Here is a 24465-nt window from a genome sequence, read left to right on the forward strand (position 1 = left end):
TAATTGAAAACCGTCACAGTAATGGACTTAATTGTTACCCAGAAATGATTAGATAATGAGATTTTAAAAAAAAACGTCTGCACTGGCTCTTTAAAGAGCAGGAGAGGAGGAGGGCTTGGAGTGCTGTGGGCCAGCTATCCATGCTGAACTTGCTGGGCTGAGCTAGGCTATGGTTGCATCGCGAATGGGACCCTGTGGGACCTGGTCAAAAGGAGTGCACTACACAGGGAATAGGGTGCCATTTGGAATGCATCCTATATCTTCTAAAACCCTACCGTCTCCCACCAGGCTATATCTCCCTCCTCAATACCATCTCCCACCAGGCTATATCTCCCTCCTCCTACCGTCTCCCACCAGGCTATATCTCCCTCCTCAATACCGTCTCCCACCAGGCTATATCTCCCTCCTGCCTGGTCTTTCAGACCTCCACCTAGCCCATAGTGATTGCCAGCCCCCTCCAGGACTCTTTTTTCACAGTACGTTGACTGTGCTACTGCCCGCGATCTAACCCTGCATGGTAGATAGCACCATCTCTATCAGTGTGATCCCTCACTCTGTGTTATACATGACATGGCTAGAGATGGAGCTACCCTAGCTAGCCACATATTATCCTTGTTTTATTACCTGCAGGTTTTAGGTTCAGATTCAGCATGGGGCTAATTGAGTTAAATGGATTGTGATAGCTTAGATGATTTCGTCTGTCTTTCCTTTATTAGGCCAATTTAGCATGTGGCTCGGTGCATTATGCTGTTTCATGAAAGCCGTTCTCAGAGGTTTATCTCTGTTGGAATGTGAAACAGGAATATCACTGCACAGGTTCACTTAACTGGCACTGATAGCTTGCCCAGTTCCCTAATTCAAAGGGAATTTAAATCCGGTAATCTGATTTAAGCAACTCTGACTGTCATTTCCTGCCTTTACAGTTGAGTTTTTCTTCCTTTCTTTTTGATTTATTCGATTTCCCTCAGTCCTTATTTTTCTCCTCTTCCCTTGGTTGAGGTTTTCATTTGTCTCTCCCCCCCCCCCTCCAGGTACCAAGTACTGTGAAATATGTCATGTCCGTTTTCCTAATTTCTCTTTATCTGGTTACGGTGGCCCCAGGAGGCTGATGGTAGAAGTGGGGGCTGCTGCCGCTGTGATTTGTGACCCTGCCTATCTCTGGCTGCATGGGGCTTTAATGCCATGCCTCTGCCCTTCTCCTGCTGATGAAACAGGCCCTTGCACTCCCCTGATAGGCTGCTAATTTATATAATAAACTGACAGGCGGCCATGATAAGGGCTAGCAACTGCTCCTCAACAGCAGGGAGGGAAGGGGAGATTGTGTGTGTGTGTGTGTGTGGGAGGGGGGGGTGGTAAAGGGAGAAGGGGGAGTGGTATCTGAGATACAGGGTAATATTTTACACAAAGCTCAAGCCCCTCTCTCTCTCTCTCTCTCTCTCTCTCTCTCTCCACATTTACTTACCCTGCCACTGTTGCTAGGGAAAGGAAGACCATGGAGTCGTCTCCCCTGCGCACACACAAACACACACTTGACTTTTGTATTTATTTGTTATCGTGCTGCTGATGTTGATTGCGGCATTGTTGGGAAAGAGCAAGCAAGAAAGGCCTTTCACTGTACTTGTGCATGTGACAATAAAAACGTGAAACTTGAAACACACACACACATCATGGCTGGCTGTGAAAACGACACCGTGTGCAGGGGGGACGACTCCATTTTGCAGAGTCACACTGTGGAATGCATTACTATGTTAATTGTGCTCGAGGTGAGGGAGGCTCAATATCTAATGGTTTCTGGTTGACAGTCATGTGGGAGTGTGTCTCTGTCTTCTTTACACTTCTGGGTGTGTATGTGGAGGGGTGTCTGTAATCTTCCCGCGCCACACCTGTTCTGACTGGTGGGGCGTCCTACCTCCCTCCCTCCCTCTCTCCCTCCAGCCCCCCGCCCCCCTTCCCTCCCCACTAACCCTGCCTATCTGCCTGACAGTGTGGGGGAAATGCTCGCGGGCTTTATGATAAACGACCACTCGGGAGGTCATTAAGTTTGTGGAACAGGGGAAGAGTATAAGAAGGACAAACGAGCGTAGATCAGAGGAGGGAGATAATTAATTTGGTGTCCCTGTTGCAGTGCGGTGGCAGACAGGCAGGCGGGCAGGCCAGTCATGTATGGCTGAACACAGCAGCAGCCACTCCAGTCTCAGATCCACCTTCACGTTAGCTGCTGTATCAGTCCCACTGCCTGACATTTCATTTTCTACTGCTACTGTACTGCATCTAAGAGTAGGGAGTGCTGATCTAGGATCAGTTACCCCTGTACATGTAATATTAATCATTATAATCTAAAATGCTAAACTTGATTGGTGATCAGCAATCCTACTCTGAGACGCTATGAATTCGGCCCAGGTATGCCAAATGGCGAGCAAGCAAGAGGGTTGGGGTTAGAGAGTGATTTCACTTTATGCGTGGTTGTTGCTGAGGGGAAATATTTATCAAAGCAATGGCTACCCTGACATGATTGTTACATAAATGGCAGATGAAATATGACCTTCGTGGCGGCTTTGGATCCAGTCCAGGCTCTTAATGGCAGAATGGCTGTAAGGGGGATGAAGGAGTCAGGGGAGATGGCTGGAGCCAGAGGGTGGGTAGAGGAGGCAGGAGAAGGTGGCTGGAGCCAGAGGGTGGGTAGAGGAGGCAGGAGGAGGTGGCTGGAGCCAGAGGGTGGGTAGAGGAGGCAGGAGGAGGTGGCTGGAGCCAGATGGTGGGTAGAGGAGGCAGGAGGAGGTGGCTGGAGCCAGAGGGTGGGTAGAGGAGGCAGGAGGAGGTGGCTGGAGCCAGAGGGTGGCTAGAGGAGGCAGGAGGAGGTGGCTGGAGCCAGAGGGTGGGTAGAGGAGGCAGGAGGAGGTGGCTGGAGCCAGAGGGTGGGTAGAAGAGGCAGGAGGAGGTGGCTGGAGCCAGAGGGTGGCTAGAGGAGGCAGGAGGAGGTGGCTGGAGCCAGAGGGTGGCTAGAGGAGGCAGGAGGAGGTGGCTGGAGCCAGAGGGTGGGTAGAGGAGGCAGGAGGAGGTGGCTGGAGCCAGAGGGTGGGTAGAGGAGACAGGAGGAGGTGGCTGGAGCCAGAGGGTGGCTAGAGGAGGCAGGAGGAGGTGGCTGGAGCCAGAGGGTGGGTAGTGGGGCAGGAGGAGGTGGCTGGAGCCAGAGGGTGGGTAGAGGAGGCATGAGGAGGTGGCTGGAGCCAGAGGGTGGGTAGAGGAGGTTGGAGGGGGTGTTGGCCGTTGGGTGACAGTGGAGGAGGAGAGTAGGTGTCGGAGCAGGGTGACAGTGATGAAACACCAACCCGGGACGCAAATTAACAGAAGTGTGTGGCGGGTGGTGTGGGGAGGTGGCGGGTGGGCAGGGACAGAGTGGGGCTGCCAGGGTAATTGAGAGCTTGGTTGTCTGTGCCAGCTAGCGTGCCTCCTCTGAGTCCCCCCCCCCACTCCGCATATCTCTCTCTGCTCCCTCTCCCGCTTTGATAAATGAATGGTCTGTGAAGTGGATGCTCTGTGATGTGCAGTGTTGCATCATGTCATGGCCGCCCAGTGCCCACACCTGTGTTAGTCCAGACAGAACAGGAGGGGTAGTGACACACCCTCCCTGGCCTGCCTTCCCTCTCCTCTCCCCATGGATGGATGGTGGTAGGTGGGTTGTACCATGGGAGGGATGCAGGGGGATGTTGGAGGAACATATGGCTGAATGGTTCATGCATCAACCAGCACTGCAGGGAATATGGTGCATATTGATTGGCTTTGTGTAAAAAAGAATCCAGACTTTAGGCTCAAAGGTAGAGCAGAGGCAATAAGGCATCATCACTATCGATCAGTATCGGCCCATGGATGAAATACAGTAAGTTTGTTCCCATGTCTTTGTCAGCTAAACCCACCGCATGCATTTGGTTGGAGTGTTATAGGCCATAGCTGGTCTGTGGTGGTCAGTGGGTGTTTGTTACATGCTTCCGAAAAGGGATTGGGAGGATAGTCAATGTGGAAAAGAGCATCTGCTATGATTGAAATATAAACAGTCAAACGTGAAAGTTTGTGGGTTTGGAACCACAACAGAATCCAGCTCCAGCAAAGCCTCTTTTTGATATTCCGCAGTTAAACAGTCAAATGATTTTACAATTCTATTCTGTACAAAATGTACCCAGAGATTATTTTCACGAGGACTAGGAGTAGGGTTTCTGCTTGGGTCTCTATTTGGCATTTTGTTCTGGTTTTCTTTTCTCCCTAACCACCACACATACCTATAGCCCTCCTCCTCCCCCTCCTCCATTTGGAAATATCTAGCTCAGTGTTCAGGAATGCAAAGCACGCAATACGAGCTGTAGATCAAAGGTAAGGCTTCGCCCCGGACAGATCGTTTGATATAAAGCACTGGGAAATTGGTCTCTCAGCAGTATTTTTTAAATGAGGTTAATTGAATGTGGGTAATTGCTGACCTTCCTGTCTTTGTGAAATCACATCCTTAACTGATCAATGCCTTTCATAAATTCATGGCTGAAGGTCATTCTGTTGATTACCTTTCTACCCAGCCCGCTACAGAGCTACAGCCAAAGCTCATTAGCTTCATTGTGCAGAATTGAGTGGAAACGCTTTTAATGCTTTTTACAATTGCTAACAATTTGTTATATTTCTCTGCAGTGACAGCAGATGCAGAAATGCCCCACTACATTAAGTGTCTCAATAAATGTTGAGTATTGGTTTTCCCGCTCCCTCCCTCTGTGTGCTATTATCAGGAGATATATGCAGCCAATACGTCAGACGTGTTCTGGGAAGTTGAGGGACTTGTAACTGGTGTAATTCGTCATTTGGCATTCCCTAAATCTTGGAACTATGGTGCTGCGTGTGGCTGTTTGGGGAGTTAGCACTCCGTTGGTGGGATTACACGCCCCTACCCCCCTCCACCGCCTACCTGCCTCGTTCCCTCTCTCTCTCTCTCTCTCTCTCTCTCGCTCTCCCCACACCAGGCCTGGTGAGGAAACGAGAGAATTTCACAGCTGCTGTGAGCAGGCCCCGGCTGAGGCCTATGACCTCCTTGTTGCATTTTTGTCCGTTTTTCTTTCTCTCTTTTTTCTCTCCAGCAGGCAGGCAGCATGTTTCCTCAGGGAGCCCTTGTGTGGCTCAGAGGAAGCTGAATCATAAAGCATGGCTAATGAATAGAATAGAGAAGGAAAGCTAAAGCCTGCTGACGGCTCTCCTGAGAGAAGGCCAGGCCACGAAGCCTCAGGCTCAAATAGCAGACTGCCCCAAAGGTCAGGCTTCCTGCGGCCCAGTCCAAGGGCTTTTGGCTCGCAGCAATGTGGCTTGAATTTCCTTTGTTTTTAAATTGTTAGATTTCCCTGTTTCCTTTGGAAAACCTGGCCTTTGGTTGGTGCCCCCCTCTCCTTTCCTCCCCTCTCCTCTTTTTCAGTTCTCCTCTTTCGTTCCCTGTCTGTTTTTTAATAGTGGCCAGGGTTCCCCTCAACAAAGAGAGTGTGATTTAGTTATTTTATACATGACCTCTGCGCACCGCAACCACAGGCGCAGAAACTGCCAACAGAACAGCCCTCTAGAAAAATTTAAACTTGACCAAGCTAACCCAGAAGTTCATAGCAACAACATTTTTTTGCCAAAAGCAGACCCTGTTTTGGCATGCCTAAGAACTGCCTTTGTAATTTGGCCTTGTAATTATGAATTACTGACTCATGTGGGGAAGAGTGGATACAAAACAGAGCATTACATCTAAACACTGGTTGTTGAAACAACTAAGTTTGTTGGAATATAAAAACAATTAGCTAGCAACAGAATTCTCCTTTGCTGAACACATACGGATACAGAGGTCTTAGTCTGGCCCACGGGTGATTTGAGTTTTTTTTAAAACACCGTTCGGGGGAGGGAAACAAACTCAATGTACTTTAAAATGACTAAATCAAATTGGAACTGTGTAGACATGATAATCAACCTATATTCATTCTGTTTCTTGACTGTCCAGCTCGCTAACATTCACTAGACAGTCAGGTAGCGTCGAAAATTCCAAAAAATAATGGATAGAGGACTATTTTTTGCTATTTTTTGCTAGCAAGGAAATATAATACATTTTCAGTGTGGCCATCCGGACCTCGTTAAAGACCAAATGCGGCCACTGGGGCAAAATGAGTTTGACACCCCTGTTTGACATCCAACACAGGTAGCCTAGTGGTTAGAGCGTTGGACTAGTAATAGTTGTAGTTTCGAGTATGACCAAACCATTTTGTTTTCATGGCCGGCCTCTCCGAGCTCCCAGCACCCAGACCTCGACCCAGCTCCCGTGTCCACTTGACAAGCATTCATTTCTCCTGATCCATATTTTCACACAGGCCCTCCAGGGCAGCCGGCGATTCAGACAGTCGGACGGGTGGCGAGGCTTGCTACATGGAGCGTTTAATGTGGGAGCGCTAGCTCACAAAGAGCGTAGTGTTGCAGACGCCCTGGTTCTGGGAGAATGGAGGAGGCCAATGCAGAACACTTGTCTTTTTCTCCTCTTCACCAACAGGGTGGAATGCCACACGACAACACTGCTACTGAAGCTAAGGATTCACTTCTACCTCTACCTTGAAAATACACCATGCCCTTATACTGTACCATACCTTGACTGGGTGTTAAAGAGTTATTGGAGCACTTTAGAGGCTGGAGGAGCACTGTTATAGTTTATATTAAAAGAGAGGGTGTCTCCACATAAACACTTTAGTCTAGTGTTCAGTAAAGGCGGTAGCAGTGTCTAGATTGGAAGGTATTAGAAGAAGAGTCTTCAGAACACTTGAGCAGACTGAGAGAAGCCAAGGAGCGACATCTGTGTTTACAGTGTGTTCTCCCTCTGATTCACTGACAGTGCTTTACATATGTTCTCTTTGTGCTGTGTAAACTACAATGATGGCAGTTAAGGACACTGGGGCCCAATGGATGAAGCATATGCTCAGTTTTAACAGCTTTTCTTAGTCCTGGCGAGGAGGCGAGGAGGGGAAACAGTGATTTACACCAAGACTGACCTCGTGGGATAAGGAAGATGTTCCGTGTTAATATTATCTTTTAAATGCATACTTTTGTCACCCTCTCGCAAGATAGCAGGTTGTCTGTGGTTGATTTATGACTCCAGAGCTGTGTTTAAATGTTCTGTGTCTCGCCGGCCGGGTTTGATGTGTATTTTTGTTCAAATGTATGGTGTGTTTTCTTTCTGGAGAGGCTTGCCAGAATCTCCACATACATCTGACCAGGGAGGGAAACCCAGTGTTTAGTCTACATGTTTCTGCTGTCCCTTCATAGTCAGATGCCTTTTTCCCCTTCCAGCTTTTTGTCTCTGACCATTACTCACAGTGGTGTATTTGCTCGACTCTCAGGAGGGACTCGCCTCTTAACAACTTCTCTCAACTGAACCTTTATAACTGTGGAAATTATATAGTAGTGATTTAATGCAGAGTTGGATAAAGCAAATATTTAATGTAACATTTTCTCCTAAAATCATATTTTGACGACAATGATTCAATAATGACCAGTATTACAGTGTGGCTTGAACGAGAGTTAGATTTTCTTTGATATACAATTGGCGGTTGAGCAGCATTAGCTTGTTGTGGTCGTTCGTTGTGTTGTGGTCGTTCATTGTGTCGCGGTGTGGTCGTGTGTTGTGTTGTGTGTAGGGTCTTTGTACGTTCTCAGCTCCTGCTAAGATCCTGCAGAGGCTGATCCACCATACAGTAGTGCCCTCTTCTCTTCCTCTCCTCTCCTCTCTGACAACCTCATGTGCTGTGAGTATGAGTGTGCTGGCTGGCTCTCAGGTGGCACAACAGTGCCCCCTAATGTTACCTTGGCTCTGTCTGGACTGAAAGAGTTCAGCTCTGCTTAGAGAGAGGGACGTTGTGAGAATAAGGAACTCAGTCAGGTGCAGAGAAGGGGCTGCTTCTCAATGAAGCAGATTGAACACAAGTCAAGGAGGCACTGTGATGATTATCTATGGGTGAGGTAGAGTACAGGAGCTGTATTGGAACGGAGAGTTTTTGTGTCCATATACATACGTTGCAGTAGATCAGTGGAAATATGTCTGTTGGACCCAATAGAGACATCCATGTTAGCCATCTTGGTGGTCCCAAATGGAATAGAATTAGTGTGTTATAATCATTAACATTTTGGCGGATGTTTTTGAAGGATCCAACCCCGTCCTCTATTGTGTCGTGAATGCAATGCAGTTTGTCACGTTCTCTGAGGTGTCCCACTTTCGTCTGGAACCTATCAATGTCTTCCACAGAGGTCATCCATCTAACCAGACTATTAATGTTTCTCCGTCCTCTTGTCTTCCAGGTATCTGACGTAGGATCCGAGAAACTATTTTCCCCCACTACACCCAAAGGTAAGACTTTTGTTCTTCTATAGTCACCACAAACCATTTCCCCCCCTGTGTGGTCCGCTATCGTCCTTATAGATGACGTTTCAACGAACACCAAGGCAGTTTATGACATGCCAACGATGTCTACTGATTCGAATCTGATTGAGCACAAATCAGAACATCCACATTTGTATATTTTCTTCCCTGTGGAACTGTGTTGGGACACCCAACCGAAGGCCGACATATCTCCCTTCCCACACACAGCATTCAGGCTCATTAGAGTGGATTCACAGGCTCCGTGCCACATGCTCCCAATCCATAAATGGGAAGGTCCCCCCAGGCTACAAGGCTTCTGACAGCAGGCCAGACAGTAATGGCGGCCAGAGGCCAGGACAGAGGAGGGAGGGGCCTGAGCCTCTCAGTCGACATAATCACAGGTCCACTGGGAATTGACGGAGGGTTTAGGGGTCGGAAGAGTGTAGGACAGGAGTACTGCACCTGTACTCAGGCTGAATGGGGAGCTGGTGTAAGGATGTGGAGGCGGGCAGGGGAGCGGAGGGGTGGACAATCCCCTGCCTGATGAAAGATAGCAGTATGTAGTCCACGTCCCCCCCAGGGCAGGAACCAGACCCATTAACAGATGCCGCATGATGGATATTGTGTAAAATGGGGCCATTTTCAGGAGGAGATAGAAAGAGTGCATGTCTGCGGGCCAGCTTGCCTTGGATAGATTAGGACCCAGCCTGTTTTATGCCTGAACAGAAACAGTAAATTACAACTTTCAGACATTACAGTATGGAGCTCATGATTTTCAAAACAGCCAGAACACATGTTCAAGCCTCGAGTGTACTACCGTCGTTGTCAGTTAAGATTGTTGTTGTTGGCCGAGTTGCTGGTTTATCACATGCACGCACGTGCAGACACACACACACACACACACACACACACACTGACTCTCTCCCACATCCAGTCTGGAGAGGGCCTAGCTGTGTCAGTGGGCAAGCAGGTCTTGGGGAAATCCTGCTAATGTGAATCCCATTCCATGTCCAATGCACACCATGCGGACCCAGGGATTAGGACTGGAGAATTACATCCAGGCAATCCCATCAGAGGTCCCTGCCTGTTTGTCACAGGGATCAACGGCACTGTGTGTGTGTGTGTGTGTGTGTGTGTGTGTGTGTGTGTGTGTGTGTGTGTGTGTGTGTGCGTGCATGTGCGTGCATGTGCGTGTGTGTGAAAGTCCGGCAACAATAAAGGCACCAGATTAGGATTAGGATGAAAAGGAAAAGCCAGGGGATGGCTCTGGCTGGATCATCTGATTCAGTGATGAGTGAGAGGTTATTATCGTGTTAGCTGCTACCATTGCATGCAGTCCCTTTGCCAACGTACTGTAATGGATCCTAGTTTTAGGTCCTCTGTGTGTGTGTGTGTGTGTGTGTGTGTGTGTGTGTGTGTGTGTGTGTGTGTGTGTGTGTGTGTGTGTGTGTGTGTGTGTGTGTGTGTGTGCATTAATGTGTGGTTCATACATGTGTATGTGTTAGCCAGGCCTGTGTGTAGAATGCAGAGCAGCCTGGGGGATGTTTTCCTCTAGTTTACCATGCATTGTATCTATGTCCTATTACCAGTCTGCCACTCAGTCCTTAGGGACCAATCTACATTCTACAATCCTCTCAGCCTCTGATCACTGGGCCTACACAGCTCTTGGCTCCGAGAAATTGGGCGCACTCACACACACACACACACACACACACACACACACACACACGCACACAGTTGGTAAAGCACTGAAAGTGCTAATGAGCATTTTGACTAATTTCCTGCATTTTGACATTTTGCTCGTTTCTGACAATTTCACCTTTCATTAGTCATTTTAGATGAGCTGCATCATCACCAAGTTGACAGTCCGACATAGTAATCATTGAAGGCAGTCAACCACAATAATGGCCTTAAAGGGATACGTCGGGATTTTGGCAAGGAGGCGCTTTATCTTTTTCCCCAGAGTAGGAGGAACTTGTGGATACCATTTTTATGTCTCCGCGTGCAGTTTGAAAGAAGTTGCTAACTAGCGCTAGCGTAATTGCTAACTATGTTAGCGCAATGACTGGTATTCTATGCTATCTGCTAGCATGCTAGCAGATACCATAGATTTCCAATCATTGCACTAACGCTAGTTAGCATTGGCTTGCGAAACTACCTCTAAACTTTCTTCATACTGGACACAGAGACAGAACAATGTTATCCACGAGTGCATCTGACTCTGGGGAAGTAGATAAAGGGCAAATGTATCCCTTTTAGTAACACTCAGAAATCCTAACAGTTTTTTTCCTCATAATTTGCTAGAGCATTTCTTCTTCTCTGTATTACTACCTCCTTCACAGCATCAATGCCGTTTTCTTTATGCTGTGGAAAACAGTATTCTTCAACCTTCTGGAGTCTGACCTTAGTGCATGACTGCGGTGCTTTCAATGTTTAGGTAAGAAGGTTCCGGTAGCTACCAGCTAGCTCCAGTATGGTAAAGGACAGACGTTATCTAACCGTTATCAGAGTTGTTGTTTAGCTTCGTCGTGAACTTCCTGAGAACTATTGATTTCTTGAAGGAGAAACACTGTCTTAAAGTCTTGTGTGGGGCTTTGGGGCATTGCATTTATTGAAAGAGATCTGGTTGCAGTTCAGAGTTGACATTTCTCAGTTCTTGGAAGGCGAATAAAAAGCTAAATGTAGCCGCTGAGGATGTATGGGTTCTGCCACCAGGAGAGGATAAACATACTTCGTGGGTACTTACGAAACTCAAGCAGAGCTCCTATGGAAAAAGAGAGCGTGACATACCACCTACCTACCAGAAACTGGAAACACACAGAGACGCTAGTGAAAGCAGGAAATGTCTGAGGGGAACAGCACTCTAGTTCTCTCACTCTGCCTGGGAGGCCATTTTGGCTCTGTCGTGTCTAACAGGGGTTTCATGTGAGTGGACAGACGAACCCAATTTGTTCCCTGAGCCAAACCAGGGGCATCTTGGGATAGGTGGGGGAGAAAGATTGGTGAAAACCCATTTCTGAAGTGGATTTGTGCCCATATAATCCTGATTAATTTTGACCCGTTGTGCTCATTTTAAACAGCGCATTACAGTAAGCGTGAACACAGCGAGCTTCGGGCTAAACCAGGAGCTTAGCGGCTTTGAGAGGCTTAGCAGCAGATGGCATTTTAAGCTGGACTTAATAAATTGTTTCCATTAAACTTACCGGCCCACACATACTGGATTAGGCGAGCGGAACAAAGGAAGGAGGAGAGCGAGAGAGCAGAAGAAGTGGTGGAAAAAACACAACAGCCACCACCACCACACACAAATGACACTCCATGTAACTGTTACTGTAGCCACGGTTAAAGGTAGGACATGGTTTAGGCTACTGTTGCTTGCGTCACGGAGGTGGAATCCACTGGAGTTGGATGTAGACATCAACTCGTCACGGATGTCAGAGACTAATTAGCTTAATTGACATGAGGGTAAACAAATAAACAAATGAATAAACCATTTAGCTTCCCCTGTGGAGGATTTAGCTTTGTTTATCCTTACCTGTTCATATATAAACAACCATACAATACAAACACCAATATCCAGAGGAATGGTATTCAGAATAGCTTTTTTTCCTAGCATTTTTCATATCCAGAATTCTCAGTACCAACGTTGAGAACCCATTCCTTGTGGGGCTGAAGCCCCCCCTCTCTCTCCCTCTCTCTCCCTCCTATGAGCTCATGGTAGCTCTCTAAGCCCTCATTATGTGCTACACAGCCCAGGGTCCCCGTGTCGAATCACTAATCAAGCGGCCTGTCTGCTCTGCAGCCCTGCCTGCCACTCAATAGGTGCTGAGTGCCCTTTGTTCCTGAAGGCTGCTGTTTGCTGCATGTCAATAACAAGGCTATGGCTTGGGTATAACAGCCTATAGGTCCACTCCACACACAGCCAGGAATATAGAATAGAGTCAGTCATACCTCTTGCATACACGAAGAGAGAGAAGAGACTAGAGAGGAAGAGGTTGGGTGGGTCAGGGGCAGGGAGAACAAGCAGATGAGAGTGTGTTTGTAATGCACCAGGCGATGCTCCTCTGGCCAGGTCATTGTGATGTTGCTAACCTCAGCGCGGCGGCGGCACAGTGTTTGTGGGCTTTCGCCCATTTAAATAATGACCAGCTAATCAGCTTTGCAGGCTGTTGAGTCTGAGTGGAGGAGTGGAGCGAGCGCGTAGGAGAGAGTGGCTGACTGGGCCAGGCAGAGCTGGGCTGGGTTGGGGGCAGACAGGATGCGTAATAGCGAGAACGCAGGGAGGGCGCAGGGGCTTTCTGTAGCCCACGCAGCCAGATTACAGGGCTGTATTAAATGCAGCCGTCACTGCGGAGGAATCTTAAGCCCGGTAAACCTCACTGCGGTACCTACTCTGATTGGTTTTGACGAAGCGCAGCTTGCTGGAAATGCTTTCTTTATCAGGGCCTGATGGCCTGTATTGACAGAACACTTATGTCTGGGCGCTCGGGGGGGTTCGTCGTTTGGCACATAGACCACAGACACACTGTGTACTGTGCCATGGGGAGCTGGGTTGTTCCAGAATTGCCATGCTTCAGCTGGATGTTGCGCCCATAGAATGGAATGATTATCTTTCTATGGTTCCGCCGTCACTGCTCTCCCCACACTACCACCTCCGTAGTTATTGTCGAGCCTGCGCTAAAGCTCATTTGTTTCCCTGATTCAATTTACATTGTAAACAGGAGTAAATCCTTTCAGAATGCCCAAGCCCTTAATATGTTTCTCCCTCCCTGTGCTGTCTGTCGCCAGCCGGGGACAAAACAACATCACTAGAATCAGTGGGGAAACCAAAGCGTGTTTGTGTTTGTTTCTTTATTAATCCCCTCAGCTATTATTGTTCACGGTCATAGGAGAGCTTATGAGCTGGGTGATGATTTGTTTTTGGAGAAAGCGCCTGTTATTAATGCTCCTTTTATTGATAGTGCTAATGCTGTTTGTGCAGTCGTCCCTGTCAGAGAGATGAAAATGAATAGAGGGAGCGCTGCAGAGATAAGACACGTGTTTAATTATTAATTGAGCCATTACTGACAGAGATTGCCTTTTTTGATTTAAGGCAGGAAGCTGGCTTCAGGGAGAGAAAAAGCAATTACAGAATTCCCAGCCTGCACTGCAGCTGCCCATTGCTCCGCCGTGCGAGAGCGGAAAAACACACCGTGTTAAACCGTCTTTTTCCATAAATTATTTTAATTCTTCTTCAATATTTATAGCGTTTTAAATGACGACGACATTGTCATGTTCTATTCATAGGGAGAGGCAGGCAGGGAGGGAGGGAGGCAGGGATGCGGGCGTGCCAACAGGACTAAGCCACAGCCACAGCACCTCTCTGGTCGCTCCTCTCCTCTGCTCTGGAAGACACCTGGAGGGATTTGTTAGGTTTATAATACAGTTTAGGAAATGATGTCAGAACGCAGCACAAGATATTTGTCCTGTTTTTCTGTCATAAATATACTAGGTGTTTTTTTTCAATGTCCATTTTCTCTCAGGCTTTTCTAGAAGGGCAATTAGTTCCCTTGCAATGTCAATGCTGGTATGTCATGCGATCCCACAGTGCTTTGCTAGTTGTCCCCTTTAGAGGGTATTTTAGTTCTATTAGAAAACTGACTGCTCTGTGCAAGACCTCGCTCTTAATGATATATTAACCTAGCTCCCGTGTAGAGTTGCGCTATGCTAAGTGGGGACTTGCCGTTCTAACATTGGCCCCAAGCAGATATTTTAGCTACTGCACCTGGGTCATGTTCAGTAGGCACGAAACTGATTAAAATGGTCCCAAACAGAGTGAAACCACGAGGTCTTTGCAAAACCCTTTTTAAACGTTTCCCCACATTCTAATAGAGTGCAACTCTAGACAGAAGCTGCAGTCATGCCAGTCCCTGTCATCCCTGTCCTTAAAGAGAACGGCCAGGCTGGCAAGAAACCCAACACCTGTCCATCATCCTTATCACTGGCTGTCGTCAGTGTCAATGGGTGGCGCAGGGCTGTTGTGACAGAGAGTGGGCGTGTAGTTGAAGGCTTTGTGATTAGGCCTCTCTCTGTGCAGCTGTCTCAGTGGTTTATTGACTGAATATGGATCCAGCTATAGTGCAGCTGAAGAGACAACAGCTAAGGGAGCAATTACTAAGTCACTTGTAGCCACCACTGATCTTTTCTGGAAGGTGGTTTATGAGGGCTGTGTGATGTCTGGCCATACAGCTGCCGAGCATATTGTTCAATATATTGTTTTTATCATTGAATGATAAAAGGAATATTATGTGCTACCAGGGACCAGTGACTCGGTCTATAAAAAAAAGTGGTCAGATGAAGCAGATGCTAAACGACAGGACTGTTTTGCTAGCACAGACTGGAACATGTTCCAGGATTATTCCGATGGCATTGAGGAGTACACCACATCAGTCACTCGCTTCATCGAGGACGTCATCCCATGAGTGACTGTGCGTACATACCCCAACCAGAAGCCATGGATTACTGGAAACATTCGCACTAAGCTAAAGGGTAGAGCTGCCGCTTTCAAGGAGCGGGACTCTAACACGCTTATAAGAAATCCCGCTACGCCCTCTGACGAACCATCAAACAGGCAAAGCGTCAATACAGGACTAAGATCGAATCGTACTACACCGGCTCTGACGCTCGTCGGTTGTGGCAGGGCTTGCAAACCATTACAGACTGCAAAGGGAAGCACAGCCGAGAGCTGCTCAGTGACACGAGCCTACCAGACGGGTTAAACTACTTATATGCTCGCTTCGAGGCAAATAACACTGAAACATGCATGAGAGCATCAGCTGTTCCGGACGACTGTGTGATCACGCTCTCCACAGCCAATGTGAGTAAGACCTTTAAACAGGTCAACATTCACAAGGCTGCTGGGCCAAACAGATTACCAGGATGTGTACCCCCGAGCATGCGCTGACCAACTGGCAAGTGTCTTCACTGACATTTTCAACCTCGCCCTGTCTGAGTCTGTAATAACAACATGTTTCAAGCAGACCACCATAGTTCCTGTGCCCAAGAACACCAAGGTAATCTGCCTAAATGACTACCGTTCTGTAGCACTCATGCCTGTAGCCATGAAATGCTTTGAAAGGCTGGTCATAGCTCACATCAACACCATTATCCCAGAAACCCTAGACCCACTCCAATTTGCACACCAACAGATCCACAGATGATGCAATGTCTATTGCACTCCACACTGCCCTTTCCCACCTGGACAAAAGGAACACCTATGTGAATATGCTATTCATTGACTACAACTCATCATTCAACACCGTAGTGCCCTCAAAGCTCACCACTAAGCTAAGGACCCTGGGACTAAAGAGCTCTCTCTGCAATTGGATCCTGGACTTCCTGACGGCCGCCCCCAGGTGATAAGGGTAGGTAACAACACATCCGCCACACTGATCCTCAATACGGGCTCAGTCCCCTTCTGTACAACCAGTTCACAACTGCACAGCCAGGCACGACTCCAACACCATCATTAAGTTTGCTGATGACACAACAGTGGTAGGCCTGATCTCCGACAACGATGAGACAGCCTGTAGGGAGGAGGTCAGAGACCTGACCGTGTGGTGCAAGGACAACAACTTCTCCCTCAACGTGATCAAGACAAAGGAGATGATTGTGGACTACAGGAGAAGGAGGACCGAGCATGTCCTCATTCTCATCAATGGGGCTGTAGTGGAGCAGGTTGAGAGCTTCAAGTTCCTTGGCATCCACATCAGCAACAGACTAAAATGGTCCAAGCACACCAAGACAGTCATGAAGAGGGCACAACAACACTTTTTCCCCCTGAAAAGATTTGGCATGGGTCCTCAGATCCTCAAAAGGTTTTACAGCTGCACCATCGAGAGCATCCTTGCATCACTGCCTGGTATGGCAATTGATCGGTCTCCGACCGCAAGGCACTGCAGAGGGTAGTGCGTTCGGCCCAGTACATCACCGGGGCCAAGCTTCCTGCCATCCAGGACGTCTATATCAGCCGGTGTCAGAGGAAGGTCCTGGGAATTGTCGGAGACTCAAGCCACCCTAGTCGTGGACAGTTCTCTCTGCTACGCACGGAGGGCGGTGCCAAGTCTAGGTCCAAGAGGCTTCTAAACAGCTTCTAACCCAAGCCATAAGACTCCTGAACAGCTAATCAAATGGCTACCCAGACTATTTGCATTGCCCCCCAACTTCTTTGCTGCTGCTACTCTCTGTTATTATCTATGTATAGTCACTTTAATAACTCTACCTACATGTATATATCACCTCAATTACATCGACACCGGTGCCCCCGCACATTGACTCTGTAACGGTGCCCTCTGTCTATAGCCCCGCTGTTGTTATTTACTGCTGCTCTTTAATTATTTGTTATTCTTATCTCTTACTTTTTGGGGGGTTATTTTCTTTAAACTGCATTGTTGGTAAGGACTTGTATGTAAGCATTCCACTGTGTGGTGAACACCTGTTGTATTTGGCGCATGTGACAAATACAATTTGATTTGATTTGCTATCTCAGTTGTGCTTGTTATTACAATACAGTGATAGATAGTTCAGTGAGTATTAGGTTTACTATATTGAATCCACATGCTGTCTTCCTCCAGTCTCTGAAACATACAAAACTGTTTTGTGTGGAGCCACTGAGTAGCCTGAGCAACAGCCTTTCTGCACCTCCTCCTCCTCCTCCCCCCTCTTCCTCCTCCTCTACTCAGACAGAACAGAAGAGGTTTTCGTTGTTTCAGTGGCCATCTGAGGACCGCTTTGCTCGATCAGCCATTCCCCCGGCCAGTCGAGACACCGGGGGTCAGGGTTAAATGGTAAACTGACGCGTGGGCACTCCCATCTTTATTTCCCCTTCACCTTTACACCTCCCATGTGTGAACTTCTGCCGTCAGCGGCACTGCGCAACAAATCAGGAAAACAGATGTGGCGTTGCCGCGGCTGTGACCTCGAGGTGACACTTCTTTACACCTCGGCTGACATTTCTATTTGTGCACACATCCCATCGGCCCACGCTCGGATGAGCTCCGCCACACACCACGGTACTGAAGCACCCTCTATGAGTAAATGCGAAGCAGGCCCATTTAACCATTGATCGGCTCATGTTTGCGAGACAAGAGGGTGAGATATTTAAGCAATAAGTCACCTCACGGAGTGCCTGGACACAGCCCTTAGCCGTGGTATGTTGGCCATATACCACAAACTCGAGGTGCCTTATTGCTATTATAAACTGGGTACCAATGTCATTAAAATACATGTTTTGTCATACCTGTGGTATATGGTCTGATATACCACGGCTGTCAGCTAATCAGCAGTCAGTGCTCGAACTACCCAGTTTATTATGTTTAATATAGCGTTTGTTAGCTAGCGTTTGCTCTGTGGCGGCTGGCCACACACTTTTTGAACAGAGAGAGGATGATAAGTGGCTGGCTCCTATTGGTGATGAGCTGAGAGTATAGACAGGACATAGAGATAGTAAAAAGAACTCAACCCAACCCTACTTAGCTGTGGTCTCCACTGCTCTGTCTGCCCGAGCCCCTTTAGGAAGCCCAGTCCTCTCTAACTATCTCACTGTGGCATGGCTAGGCTGTGAGATCAGAGGGTTCCTGATAATGAAAAGGCTCCTTTGGAGATAATCTGCTCTCCCCTGCGGCTATGGGACCAGCTTGTGAGCCATAGAACCACTCTGTCATGTAGACAGAATGCTGTCGTCTCCATGGAAATGAGCCACCAACCAACCAATCAACCAAACCCATGGGCAGCTCCGTTTAAGTGACCGTTTCAGTAGGGGGCTGATCTAGTGCGGTGGCACCACTCATCTGAATCCAGTATTATCTCTCCTTCGCCAAGAGAAAGACAATCAGCATAGGCAGAGGTATTTGCGTTGTTTGGTTGGGAAATGCATGACGGTTGTCTTATCTCTGAAGCTAGTCAGCCTTGAATGTAAAGTGTGCTTTGTTTGTGTGTGGATGCAGCTCGGGCCGCCCCACACGCTTTTTTTCAATCCTTTCTTCCGAGCTACACTTGTTGTCTAAGCTGAGCTGTGTGTGTTTTTTTGCTGCTGTGTTTTGTTTGAAGAAAATCCCAGCTCCCAGCTCTGTGCTTTTAGCCTGTCTGTGTTGTGCATTCAGAGCCAATGTTGTTTGCAGATGAGGCTGTGAGGCTGTAATGTTCACTGACAAAGCCAGATGGTGGGTGATTGGGGCAAACATGCAGCTTGGATAATATACAATCACTGGCAGAGGACAGTCAGCAGCCTAGATGGATATTACAAACATGCTTGTAATGGATTTTACGTTTTGGGAAGCAGCTCACACAGGCTTATAAAGATTGGAAGTCCATAGCCAAGAACAGGATGGAAGTGAAAGGGTTTCAATTCCCTGATGGGGCAAGGACATCCATACTCCACACTCTGAGGGATAGAGCATGCCATAAGGATGCTGTGTGAGATGAGAGGCCACACTAGGGAAGTGAGTCCAAATCAAACAGAAAAATCAGCCGTGGCATATGAAGTATTTTCATAGGAGGAGGGTGGTCCACTTCTGGTATTTGTACAGCACACTGCTAACTCCCCCTCAGCACACTCATCATGTGGTATCGTAAACTTAGTGTATGTGTTGCTGTCAGTGGCCTCTCTGTCTGCTACCACAGAGCAGGCTGAAACTACAGACTACAGGTTTCTCTGCTCCACGCAGCACCACACATGTTGGGTTAGTAGGGATAGACCCCGGCAATTACCCTAAACTCAGCACATGGCCAAATGAGTAACCAGATATGCACCACTGAGAAGGAACAGTTTGTTTAAATCAAACCCCATATTTTACCAACGCCAGGCAGGGCCAGCGTCATTAATCGCTCCCCGTGTTTTGTTAAGAGAGACAAGCGGTAATTCGTTCAGACATGGGTTCCGCCTTTGGAGAAAATAAACATGGAGACCACAGTGTAGACCCCCCCCCACCCCAAATAATCAAGCGGTCATCTGTTTGGCTGTTGGTTTTGGCTACCACTGGTATTCCCCACGCTGCGGCTCTGGGACCGACCGGCTCTGACTATCCCCCTAATGGCTGCTCGCTCTAATGTCCCATTCAGCCATCCAGAGCAGCACTGCCTGGTATCAGACCAGACCAGAGAGCCTGTTATTCTAGTACTGCTGTAGAGAGGAGGCAGCAGCAGTACTGAGAGACCACTGCTGTTTGCGTTGGGTGGAAATAGAACAGAGGAGGAGCGTAGAGACAGAGTGCCACATCACCCAGGGAGCCCTGAGCACCAGTTATCATGTCAACTATTTTACACAGACACGCATTTCTTTCTTTTTTTTTTGCTAGATGTTATAGTCTTTGAGATGGTTGGATGCTCTTTTCTTTCTCTACTCAGGATTTCTTCCAGATGTGCAACATTGCTTTCCTCGCCTTATTTTGTCCAGCCTAAGATGGAGGTAGAGTGTTGATCGAGGGATAGACTATAAGTGGACGCAGTGTTGTGCTGAGACCCTACAGGAGGCCTAATAGACCAGCTGTAAGTTAGTATAGTGCTGTGCATTAACAGTATTTTTTAGCCCAGCCCCACTGTAACATCAGGCTTATCTTGGAGCAGGTGCGGTCGAGACGGAGGCAGAGGCGACAGGGTCCTCAGAGAGGATGAGCCATCTGTGCCTAAACCCCTTTAAAGCGGTTTAAGAAAAACACTCACAAGTGTGACAGTTTTAGCACAAGCATTTACATACAATCAGAGAGAAAGAGAGAGAGAGAGAGACTCAAACCTCGGTTTGGTTTGTGTCTTTCCAATCTAGAGGTTTAAGACAACATGCAGATACTACTGTAACTGTGAAGTCATTATCATTTAGTAGTTAAGTATGTTGTTTGTTTCGTCTCAGCTTGCTGTGTGTACCAGTGAGCCAGAAGCTCCTCAAGATTTTTGTAGACCTGTTTAATCTCCTGAATGATCTGGCTGGTTGAAGTCCAATTTCTCCCCTGGCTCCAAATCCCCCATCCGTACAACTGTCACACCTTCTCCTTTTCCGTGCTCAAAACAAATCAATTTTTATCAGTACTTAGAGTAGTAAAGTGAAATTCTACAGCTCACAAGCAATTGTTAACCTTCCCTGGCCTACACTGGCGTAACGCAGTTTGTCTAGACCCCCCCCCCGCAAAGGAGTTCACCTCCCCACCCACCACTCACCAAGTATAGTTTACCGATCGCTGTCCATGGTGCTGAAATTGCAACATATCTATGCGGCTGCCTATCGAATTGATGATAGGCGTTCTGTGGTGCCAGGGCATGTAACCTATAGCTTTGCTTTAGCTAAAGGAAAAATGTCTATTGGTAGAACTATTTGGTTGTCATTTTCATATCTTAAGCCTAACATTTCACAAAGCTATACACGGTGTCGCAAGGCTGACATTTAGACTCCTGACTGGTGGCAATAATGCAATTACTTGTTCAGTACTAAAAGTTGAAATTCAAACATTGCAGAGAGTCAAATTAACATTAACATTAAAAAAAATATGAACGCAACCTGTAAGTGTTGGTCTAATTTTTCACAAGCTGAAATAAAATATCCCAGAAATTGTCCATACGCACAAAAGCTTCATTATCTCAAATTTGTTTACGTCCCTGTTAATGAGCAACTCTCCTTAACCAAGATAATCCATCCACCTGACAGGTGTGGCATATGAAGAAGCTGATTAAACAGCATTACACAGGTGCACCTTGTGCTTTGGACAATAAAAGGCCACTCTAAAATTTGCAGTTTTGTCACACAACACAATGCCACAGATGTCTCAAGTTTTGAGCCGCCTCCAACATAATTTTTGAGAATTTGGCAGTAAGTCCAACCGGCCTCACAACTGCAGACCACGTGTAACCATGCCAGCCCAGGACCTCCACATCCGGCTTCTTCGTCTGAGGTGGGAAGGGTGTTGAGTAGTATTTCTGTCTGTAATGAAGTCCTTTTGCGGGGGAAAACTCATTCTGATTTGCTGGGCTTGGCTCACCAGTGGGTGGGCCTGGCTCTCAAGTGGGTGGGCCTATGCCCTCCCAGGCAGACCCATGGCTGCACCTTGCCCTGTCATGTGAAATCTATAGATTAGGGCCTAATGAATTCATTTCAATTGGCTGATTTCCTTATATGAACTGTAATTCATTAAAATCATTGAAATTGTAGCATGTTGTGTTGACATTGTTGTTCAGTATAGATACAACAGCATACTAATCAGCAACCAATAGATTTGTTTTAAATATTCAACCGTCCAGTATAGACTACATGAACCTGCACGACATAAGCCATCCCTCGCGTTCTCTCCCGCTTAGATAGAAAGTTGTTTTGCGTAAAACCAGTCTATTAATGCCAAACAATACAGTCAGTCCTCCCTCAAATCAAATAAGATCAAGCTTTATTTACACTAGGGTTGTCACGATACCAGTATCGCAATACTACAATTCCATATTTTCTATGGCAATTACATTTTTTACATTTTTAAATTAAACTCTATGGTCCTATAAAACCTACTTTATGTCAAATTGTGGGTGCTATAGCTTGCACAATAAACAGATGTTACTCTAGGTGACAACATAATGCTGTTTGTTTCTAACATTAGGACATTTTTCCTCAAGAAATATATTCCGCTTCATGTTTTGTTTCCTTGCCAGGATACTGGTACCGTGACAACCCTCATTTATACAGCACATTTCAGACATGGAATGCAACGCAATGTGTTTCACAGGGAAAACAAACAAATAAAACAATCGAAAACAAAACTGAAACATTTACCTCACAACAAACATAAGGATAAATTCAGCAGCTATTTATTGTCGAACGCAGCATCTTTTGTCTGTCTAATGACCTACACAAATGGGCTGCATTCAAGGTCAATTTCATGATATGAAATGAAATCCAGATTGAGAGATTCCCATGGTATTCTGAAGTCCTTTCCCCACGGCCTGTAGATCCAGGTTGCGGCCTACTATATGCCTACTCAGTATTGACAGCCCAGACAGTCTTTCCTGAGACATTGTGCGTTTTGTGTCCATTGCGCTGCACCCAATTTCAACTTAGACTTGAATTATGCACTTTTGAAGACCCCAGTAAGTTCCACTCACTGCACTGGCGCCGTCGTAGCCTTGACCAGAGCATTTATTCACCGATATCCCCTTACATTCAATCAGTAAAAAAAAACTTTTTGGGGGGTTACTGTCAAAATGATTTACTAAATATAAAAATATAGGCATTGATGACAGGTGTCCGGTACGTTAGTGCTGGCCTCTCTACTCTGGTGCTACCATGAGTCTTGACCCAATTCCTCAGGCCCCGTCAGCACAAAGTGTGCGTATGTGTGCGAGTGTGTCAGTGAGCAGACAGAGCTGCATGTGTTGCAGCAGGGAGGCAGCCTACAGCAGCCCCACAGGTCAGGGGCTGGGCCTTGTCTCCATTAGTTTTCTTGACATGACTCCCTGCCCTCTGCTCCTTCTCTCCTCTCCTCTGCCCTATTAACTCCCTCCTCCCTTCTTCCTTTCCTCCCTCCCTCTGAGTGTGTGTCTTTCCACTCTCCCTCTGAGTGTGTGTCTTTCCACTCTCACTCTGAGTGTGTATCTTTGTCTCTTTTTTATCCCCCTTGCGCTCCATGGAAGCACTCTAATTAAGAATGATGGATTGGGTGCTAGGACACACTGGGAATGTATGCTAACCTGATACACCAGCGTATTCTCACCCTTTTTGTGGTTTGTGTGGAGGACATGGGGGATCCCAAATGGAGCGACAACAGAGGAGGCTTTGAGTGTTTGTCTAGTTAAGCTCTGCATGAGAGCTATTCTAAACATCTGCACTGTAGCCTTCTGACTATGTCATCGGCTTTGACAAGGGAAGAGATTCGTAGCAGCAAAATGGGGCTTTCTTTCTGTCTTTAATCTCTTCTCTCTGTGTGCCATTTAGAAACGTCACCTCCGTTGAAATGTCCTCAGCTCTGACAAATGAAGATTGGAGCTATTTTCAGTTTTCTGCTGAGATTGACTTATTTTGCACATATGGCAATTAGAGGAGAATTGTGTTTCTCTCGCTCATCTTCAACAGCTGTCACGTCTCCGTCTGCAGTCCTAGCCTAATGGTAAACCACCCCAGGAGCAGCTTAGCACTGGTCACACTGTGAACAGAAGCCTCATGAAGGCTTGGTGTTGATTGCATCAGTGTGTCTGTCTACTGGACAGCTTGTGTCCTTAGGGGGACAGCTTTTGAAACCTCGGGCACTTTAAATCACATCTCATGGGGGTGCTATCTATAGAGAAACAGCCAACAAAGGTTTAAGGCCCCCACCCCCACCCTGGTCTGGTAGATAGGGTTACTGCTAGCCTCTAACATAGGATGATAAACAGTGGATGTATTTATCATGGAAACTCATATTAACTGTCTGATAGTGTTGTTAAATGAAATGAATAAATGTGCATTCTTCTTATTCTGCTTTCGTCGACTATGAACTGTATTTATTTATATTTACTTTGATTAACCATTTGTTTAGTCTCAGGCGCAGTATGTGTCCTGTGTCCTGTGCCCTGTGTCCTGTGTCCTGTGTCCTGTGCCCTGTGTCCTGTGTCCTGTGCCCTGTGTCCTGTGCCCTGTGCCCTGTGTCCTGTGCCCAGGCCCATCCATTAGGCATATGTCAATCTTTTACCTTTAGGAGCTAGGCCTGTCTGTTTCCGAAAACATCACACTAAAAACACCATGACGTATATATCCTATGTGAGTCTTGGGCAAATGCAATGTGAGACACCAGTGGGGATGTTCAACTGGAAGCAGGAGTGCATTAGTGAAGGATGGACCATTGACAAGCTCTAATAACTACATAGGTATACAGGCGGTGGTCTGCAGGCTCTGATCATAACAGTAGAGAACTGGAAGACTGGGCCTGTAATAACACCAAGGTAAAACATGTCAAAAAGACATGACAGAAACATGCAACAGTTTATGGATGATCTAGTTCCAACTAACGACATCATAGTTGATTTCGTTTTTTTAGCCTAGCTTTGACTACGAAGCTTGTTGTACTAGTATTTTACTGGATAAGAATCTA

General features: G+C 47.0%; 1 pseudogene; it reads left to right on the forward strand.

Moving 5' to 3' along the window:
• The window catches only part of LOC112249510, a 70702-nt pseudogene that overhangs the window by 16567 nt on the left and 29670 nt on the right, over positions 1-24465 (forward strand).

Source organism: Oncorhynchus tshawytscha, linkage group LG04 (assembly GCF_018296145.1).
Source record: "Oncorhynchus tshawytscha isolate Ot180627B linkage group LG04, Otsh_v2.0, whole genome shotgun sequence".
Taxonomy (NCBI): Eukaryota; Metazoa; Chordata; class Actinopteri; order Salmoniformes; family Salmonidae; genus Oncorhynchus; species Oncorhynchus tshawytscha.